Consider the following 9,046-nt stretch of genomic DNA (forward strand, 5'->3'; position numbering starts at 1 on the left):
TCAGATAGAGGTTGAATGACTTGCCATTGGTCACATAGGCAGGGAGTGAAGAAAGCTAGATTTGAACTCAGGTTTCCTTAACTTCAGGTCCAATACTTGAGTCCAAGGAATTGTGTGGTATAAAGACTTGAAGTCAAGTGATCTAGCTTTGAATCCTCCTCCTACTGCTTATTTCCCAGACTTTTTTGAGCGAAAGAATATCTATATATTTGGTCCAGACCTTTGATTTCATCACAGTGTGAAAGCTCTTTCTACCAAGGTAAGATGGTAAATACTCTCTAACTAATAGTCTTAAAGTATTATCTGAAGCTATGAGAGGTTAAATGGTCACTTAGCTAATATGTGTCACAGGAAGGTCAAGAACTTTAAACCTTTTTCACTCTAAGGCTACTCTTCCACCATGAGCCAGTAGGTAGACAATACAAATAAAACATCAATAGAATGAAACATTAAAATGCTCCCTGAAAAATGATGGGAATTCCCACTTGCCTCTAAACATCTCCCTAGCCTAGATATCACAAAGCCTGAAAGTCTGACAGTAGATATTTATTCGTAGGAACTTTCAGTGTCTTCCATTAAAATTTAAATACTCCCAGAAAGGGATAATACATTAAGCTCTTAAGGAAGCATCATGTTCAGTTTCTGGGATTTGACAGAACTTTACAGAAGAATTAGATGAGACAGATTAGACTGCTTTCAGGGTTGAAACCCATAGGCCCTTTTATTTGTCAAATTTAAGAGAATATCTCCTGGCTTAATTAGAGATACTCAAAAAAGAATGCAGGGAGAGGAAGGGATAACAAAAAAAAGGATCTTAGGACATCATCCATCCTACCCCACCCAAATAGGACAGCAGATGAATCTCCCAGCCTGGAAGAGGAGTACAAACAGAGATCTCTACTGGAGGACCTCAGACATGATGTTTTTAAGGCCTCTGTGATAGGAAGGGGAAATCCTATAAGAATCTACTTGCAGACTTTGTACATCATTAAGCCAAATCGGACACAGATGACAACTCTCAAGTTGTAAGAGAAGGAATACAATCAGAGATGTCACTGGAGGACCTAAGGCAAGATGTTCATACTCCAAGCAGTTCAACGGGTGGGCCTCTTTAATTCATCAGAACTTTCTATGATGGGGCCACTCAGGAGTTCTGAAAAATTATCACAAGTTTTACAGAGAGGAGTGGAGTCTTTCTCAAGCCCATCTAATTGATTTTCTACCTTAGATATGAGAACAAATTATCAAGGAAGCTTTATTCCTAGTTTGGAAATGTCCAGACATAGGAGTTAACTCAGATATAAAGAGTCTGAAAAAAAAAAAAGAGGTATCAGGGCAAGAAGGAGACAGTAGCAGACAAGAGGGGAGGATATGGTTAGAGCAGTGGCAATTCACCAGATTGGGAAATCCTAGGTGTGAAAATCAGAGATTTCTTGGACAACAAGGAAGCAGTATGGTAGGTAAAAAGAGGTGAGATTGAGAATTGGAGAACCTGAGTTCAGATCCTATTTGTAGCTGTGTGAACTATTCCTTCAACCTCTCTAGGCCTCAGTTTGTTCATCTACAAATTGAGGAGTGTGACCATGATAATCTCTAAGGTCCCTGTGAGCTCTAAATCTATGATATTAAATTAGAATTAGTTGACATCTAGCCTAGAGCAAGATGAGATTGATGTAGAAGAGAGGAAGGGCACTGGGGGGAAAGGGGGGAGTCCAACCAAACCAAACTTTCCTTGCTTACCAGTTTTGTGAAAGTCTGGCCTTATTGACCAGGCCCTTGGAATGAAATACTCTCTTCCAAGTTAAGATCCAACAGAAGAAGAAAATCTGGGAGAAATAAGGTTGATTTAATTGTAGCATCACTGAATAGATCATCTTATAAAAAGGCTTTGATCTGTAAAGTTACCTGTGCTTTCCCAGGTGCTCTCTGGACATTGTACTTAATGGTCTGGCATAACAGAGTATCTCCCCAGAATGCCTTATGGAAGTGATCTCTCCCTGCATAAGAATAAAGATCCATGATCACCTTTGGAGTCCTAAAGGTGAATCCAAGTCATTAACTATATCCACCGCTATTCTCAGTGACTCTCAATACCAGCGTGCTGCTCAGCCTCACACCATCACCACCTTGACCTTTGCTTAGCTGGCAAACTGAAGGAGGGAACTGTTCTCTCAGCACAGCTGGCACAGAGGGCTTACAGAGCAGAGTCATCCTATTTTGGGAAGTGGCAGAGCAGTGCCCACGTGAATACACCCTAGCCTCCCCATCTCCTTCTGAGGAAGGCACCCACCTCCTCCTTCCCTATCCCGTGCTGTGGTACAGAGAGATTCCAGCTGCAAGGGACCCAGGGACAGTCTCCCAATTGCAGGCAATACTGCCAGTAAAATGCAAGGGACTAAAAAGATCTGGGTGGATGTCCCAGGCTGTGGCTTGGCCTTGCCACTGAGGATCATTATCTGTGTGCCTGAGAGTGAACTAGCCTTCCCAGACTGAATTAGCAGAAAATAAAGCATGTGTCTCCATTCACAGTACTAAAAGATTCGATGTGTATCCATTCTGTCTCCTTACCCTTCAGTTACAGACAAAGGCAAAATGCAGTCTGCTTCAGCAAACCCAGAAAGCCATGCCCTGTCCTTTCCATGCTCCAGCCCTTTAACCCAGACCTTCTGGATTCAGAATCCAAGCCTGAACCCTAGCCCTTCTCTTCTGCTGGCTCTCCAGTGTCTGGACATTGAAAAGCACTTAAGCAAGATTTCTTCCCTTACTCCCTATCCACCCTCATTCCATTTTAAGAAGATCCTAGAAAGCTTTCATCAGTCCAGTATCCATAACTCCAGTTTCCAAAACAGGAAAAGGCAGCTCCAGCCATCTTCCTCATCTTTTCTTGGTTGTGAACCCCCTTTGGCAGTCTGATGGAGTCTATGGACCCTTTTGCAAAATAATGTTTCCAAATTCATATAATAAAATGTGTGGGATTTCAAAGGAAACCATTTTTCTTGAAAAACAATTATAAAAATATATAGTAATGTATGTACACATATATTTATACACATATACACATACATATATACAACCCTTTAATTCCAGGTACTGTCCTAGGATTTACAAATTTGGTAACATATTATTACAAATGTCTATATGTAACAAAATTCATATACATAATAAATTCATGAACTCTGAATTAGTAATTCTTGCATGAGTAACCTACATATATACATATTGCTATATATGTGCATATAACAAGTTATTGCATAAACATACATAATATATATATATGTGTGTGTCTCTCTCTGTATAAGAAATTCATGAACCTTAGATTAGTAACCCTTGCATGAGTAACCTATATATACATTTTGTTACATATGTGTATATAACAAGTTATTACATAAACACATGAAATAAGCATGTCTCTGTGTATAACAAATTCACAAACCTTAGATTAGTAACTCTTGGGTTAGTAACACATATATTTTGTTACATATATATAATTACAATTTTTACATACACACATATGCATAAATGTCTGTGCATGTGTGTATATAACAAATGCTGAGTGAAGTGAGCAGAACTAAGAGAACATTATATGTTAAGGACCATGCCCAGGTGAAGGGGCAGGTGAGTTCTCTGAGAACCTCCACAGCTGTGGATCATAACATCTGAAGGAGGTGCAAAGCAGTCTTTACTGACACAGGTGTTGCTTGTAGATTGGGAATGAAATAAATTGAAGGCAGAGGGAAGAGGAGAGAGGTCAGAGAACGTAACTGCCTCTCAGTCTCCTTGTATCCTCATCCTCATCCTCATCCTCATCCTCATCCTCATCCTCATCCTCATCCTCATCCTCATCCTCATCCTCATCCTCATCCTCATCCTCATCCTCATCCTCTTACATGAAGAGATCCATTCTACAGGTCTGAGTTAGACCTCCAGCAGCCACTGGCAGATGGCTCCCATGTCACAACAAACTCTAGATCAGTAAAGCTTGAGTTAAAGCATTTTATGTCTTCTTCTGGTAACCTTATGTCAACCTTCATCCTCCAAGTATTTCTGTAACAAATAGGATCCCAGTAATATTCTCTACTCAATAAACTTATATCTTGCCCAACTTTCCAATTCAATTCAACAAGTATGTATTACATGTCCATTATATGCCTGACACTGTTCCAAGAACTAGAGGTAGAAAGACAAACTAAATAGTCCTTGCCCCTTAAAACGCTCACTGGGAGAAAAGAATGTATACAACAATAAGAAAATACAATAGGACAGGACCAAGTGAAGAAATCAAGAAAGGCCTCTTGCAACTGGCGGTCAAGGTTAAGAGTAAGAGTATTCAATGTACTGAGGATGACCAAAGTAAAGGCCACAGAGAGAAGAAGCAATGTCAGACACAGAGAATAGCAAGTGGAACAACTGGACTGGAATTTATTGAGCACAACAAAGAGTCCTGGGTAATCCCCCTAGAAAGGGAGAATGCAACTGGATTGTGAAGGACTTTAAATACCAGAGTACATACATGGACACATGCATGCATGCACTCACAGACAGACATACAACCTTCCCTCTGGACATGGCATTTCTCTCTTGCCCCAGGGTAAGAGAAACCCTCTCTTCCTAGTATAGGTCTTGACTCATTCCCTTCTAAGACCTCTCTGATATCTGCCTTGTGCTTAGCACCTTGAAAATTAAGATCTCTTTTCACCAGTTTTGCTGCTTAAAATTTACCAGTCTGACATTGAATCCTGGAAGTCTGACAGAACTCTCAAGTCAAGCTCTCCTTTCCAATACAGGCAAGATTTTAATCACTCCCATGATGCTTTGCTTCTGGGAATGACCTCTTCTTTTGATAGATCCATTCTTTGATTCTCTTATTAATACTTCCTCCCCTACCTATTGACTCTGGGTTTCTTAGCTTTCTTTATTATTATTGTTTGTCCTTCATTCTGGAAGAGGACCATGACATCAGGGAGGTGATGCCATGACATGCAAGTGAATTGGACGTGAGTGAGGGAGAGCTGGGCAAGGTCCCCTGCTTCACTTTCCCCTCAAGCTACCTGTGTTCAGTGGCAAGATATAGATCAGGATGACTAGAGATGGCCCTCGATGCAGTGGGAGACGTTGGCCTTTTTAAACTAAAGTCTTCAACAGATTTCAGTTTGACTGAGGCTGTACCCATTCAGTAATTAAGGCTAGGTAGCAATTCAGTAAAAGAACCTCCTCTTTTATCTAGCCTAAAACTATCTAAAAATGAATGAATGAATCTGAAAGGGGAAGGCTCTCAGGGTTTTTGGACAAAGCAGAAATGACTGCTATTTTCATTCAACCTGAGTCAGTCAGGACCCAAACAATGACTAAATAGGGCTTGGCCTAGGAGCTATTAGTGGCCAATAAGAATCAGTTTGGTTTTGGTTTAAAACTTGGTCCTTAAGAGAAAAATCTAGACAGTAAACCCCAAAATATCTTGGGAGGTTTAAGAGATGCAAAACAGAGTGATGATGGTCTGTGGAGAGAGCAAAAGGCTTTTCTTTTTTTTAACATAGTTAAAAAAAAAACTAAATGAATAAATCTAATGAGACTGTCCAAAAATTGGCATGCCTCCTCTCCTGCCTATTGATCTTAGCTCCTTTCAAGGCTCATTTCAACTCCATCTCCTTTAAGTAAACTTTCTTGATTGCCTCCACCCTCCATCCATGGGGAGAAAATCATTCCATTTTATGTATTTCATGTACTTGTATGTGCACCTGTATCCCCCAGAAGAATGTAAGCTCCTTGTCGGCAGGCACTGTCATTCCTAGTTGTACAATGCCTACTTCATCATTCTTAGTGAAAGCAGGTTGGTTGTTAATTGCTAGATAACTTGTGGCCCAGTTTTGTCTTCTGCGTCTTCAACTTAAATGCGTCCCACTAATTCAGTATTCTACCTCAGTTCAATTAAGTTCTTCTATCTGCAAGCTCAACACTGGCCCATGACCCATTCCCATTCCTGGATCACCTCTGTGTTTCCCATTCATTCATTACATTATCATAGTTTTTGTTTTCCCCAAGCAGGGATTGCTTTATTTTATCTTTATATACATAGTACTCCACTCCCTTGAGCTTAATAGGTAGTTCTTGAATTGAAATTTCCTGCTACATAGCTCCAATTCCACAACTCCAAACTGAACTCATTACTCAATTCCTATTAAAGAGGCAGCTAGATGATGCAATGAACAGAGTATTGGGCCTAGACTCAGGAATGCCTGAGTTCAAACCCAACCTCAGACATTCATTAGCTATGTGACTTTGGACAAATCATTTAACTTTTCTCAATCTCAGTTTTCTCAACTATGAATGGGAATAATAATAATAATATCCACCTCATAGGGTTGTTGTAAAGATAAATGAGATGATATATGCAAACTATTCTGCAAACCTTAAAACACTACATAAATGCTAGTTGTTATGTAATATTATAATGATATAGTAAAAAGGCACTAAATGAAGAGTCAGGTGAGCTGGGTTCTGGTCACTGACCTGTCATTTAACTATGCCAACTTAGGAAAGTCATTTCATCCTCTGCCTCAGTTCCCTCATCTGTAAAATGAGAGTGTTGGATAAGAGATGATCTCTCAGATCCCTTTTACTTCACTTCTTTCCATTTGTAATCCTATTTCTGTGATCCTAGTTAGTCCAAGTTTTATAAACCAGTGCCATTTCTACATTGAAGCATTGATTTAGGATATACCTCTCTTAGATTTGACATCCATCAGCTCAATTTTTTTTCCCTTATGCTCATCAGCCACTCTACTTCCTGACATCCTAATCCACCTCTCCTCCAATTTCCTCCTCCCTCCTTTCATTTCCCTTCCCCAGGCTGGCACTCTGAGAGTCCTGCTAATCCTTCAGCCACAGGGCATCTGTCTTCCTGACCTCCTGCTGGCACTGGTAACCTGGATCAGCTGTGAAGTTATTACCCTTTAAAGCAAAGGGTCAGCTGCTACTTTTGCTCAAAAGGCACAAAAAACAGAATAAATTTTGCCAGAGGCACTAAGTGACCCAAGGTACATTTTTTTTTCAATTTTTGGACAGATTTCACCACTGTGCACCAATATCTTGGCATTAGATTCAGGTTTTCTGTATCTCCCTAATACGTTGTTTTCTACTGTCATTCCTTTATAGCTTTTGTCCTACTTTAGTCAACCATTTTATTAGTATAAGCTGCTAATGTATTATATATAATATTAAATATATTAATACATTATATAATATTAAATATAAATATATATTGTACACATCTATGATTTAATTAAACATTTAATTAATTAATTTACATAATATAATGTAAATATTATATATACACATAAATAATTTTAAAATTTTCAAAACACTTTACATAAGTTATCTCCTCTTAACCCCTCAAAAACCCTTTGAGATGAGCTTTATTATCATCACTCTCACTTTACAGATGAGGCAACTGAGGCTGACAGAAATTAAGAAACTTGCACAGGTCACATAACTAATAAGTATTTGATGATATAATACTATGCTCTCTCAGACCAATCAGTGCCAAACATTGAGCCAGTATAGTTCAGCTAGAGTCTAATCACAAGCCTATCCCCACTGTAACCAAAGAGGAGTTTTGAAAAAGAACAGGAGTAAAAGATATCATCAGATAAATGTCTAAGAAGAAGAGAATATGGATAATCATATGGTTAGGATTAGTCTAAGTTTGAATATTCCACTATTATCCTTGATATTTCCAGAGACAAGGAAGTCACTATATTGGGTGGGTCTCCTGTGGCAAATGCTAGGGAGGACGTGGACCTGGCTCTCTCCTGGAAATTCCTACAATCCTTAATTCTCATTTTCTGTCGTTAGCTAATCTGGTGGGTGTGAGGTGATATCTCAGAGTTGTTTTTATGTATATTTCTTCAATTATTACCGATTTAAATTTTTTCATATGACTGTTGATGGCTTTGATTTCTTCTGAAAACTGTTCATATCTCAGATGACCTTTTATCTTGTCCTTTTATCAGTTGGGGGATGGATGCCTCTTATTCTTGTAAATTTGGCTCAGTTCCCTATATGACAGAAAAAAGACCATTATCAGAGAAGTTAATGGCAAAGGTTTCTTTTCCCTCACATTTCCTGCTTTTCTTCTTACCTTAGCTGTATTATTGGTTTTGTTTGTGAAAGGGAAAGCTTTTTAAGTTTTATGGAATAAAATTAATGAAAGAACATTTGTTATCTAGGATATACTAGGACATATTCAACATATATAGGACTGCTTTCCATCTAGGGGAGGGGGTGGAGAGTGGGAGGGAAAAATCGGAACAGAAGTGAGTGCAAGGGATAATGTTGTAAAAAAATTACCCTGGCATGGATTCTGTCAATAAAAAGTTACTATAATAAAAAAAAAAAAGAAAAGGAAAAAAAAAGAACATTTATAACATGCTTACCACACTGCCTGATACATGCTAGGTGCTCAATAAGTAGCCTTCTCATATTCACCCTGTGCTTCTCCATTGTGTTCTGATAAGCATCTCAAGTTCTTCACACACTGGGCTGCTCCATATCAGGCAGTCATCTTATAATACCTATAGGACACTGATGTTAAGAACATGGGCTCTTATTTGGAGTCATTAAAGAAGCTTTTAGTTTCCTAAAGTCAATCCAATATACTCTCCTCCTTTTGTTTAATTCTTAGACCAACTTGATGTCCCAAGTAAACATAATCATGAAACAAATTCTATACACTACTTATTCAAATGCAGGTTATAATCTGTCCAGCAGATATTATTTATGTCAAACTCATCCAGGAGACTTTGCAATGAATGGTCCATGACTTGATGCAAATGGCATTATTACCTACACACAAAAAGAACATTTGAAAAAAATCTAACTATTCACAGGAAATCTATCTTCAACTCAGCTAGATTTCTGAGGAGTCATAAGGTTTTTGAGAAGGATTCAAGATACAAAGTTCCATACTAGGGGCAAGAACCATGTCATATAATTCTGTAATTGTCATTCCAGGTAACTTACCACCTTCCCTCCCTTCTTCCTCCCTCCC

General features: G+C 38.7%; 1 long non-coding RNA gene across 1 annotated transcript; it reads right to left on the minus strand.

Annotated features, from left to right (window-relative positions):
- Positions 1 to 1,489: 1,489 nt before the first annotated feature.
- Positions 1,490 to 8,596, minus strand: LOC116423546. The gene is made up of 3 exons (XR_004234155.1): positions 8,433 to 8,596; positions 7,916 to 8,054; positions 1,490 to 1,997 (listed from the first exon to the last, which is right to left on the minus strand). It is a non-coding gene; the product is annotated as an uncharacterized LOC116423546 (long non-coding RNA).
- Positions 8,597 to 9,046: the final 450 nt, after the last annotated feature.

The sequence above is a fragment of the Sarcophilus harrisii genome, chromosome 4, assembly GCF_902635505.1.
Source record: "Sarcophilus harrisii chromosome 4, mSarHar1.11, whole genome shotgun sequence".
NCBI classification, from domain to species: Eukaryota; Metazoa; Chordata; class Mammalia; order Dasyuromorphia; family Dasyuridae; genus Sarcophilus; species Sarcophilus harrisii.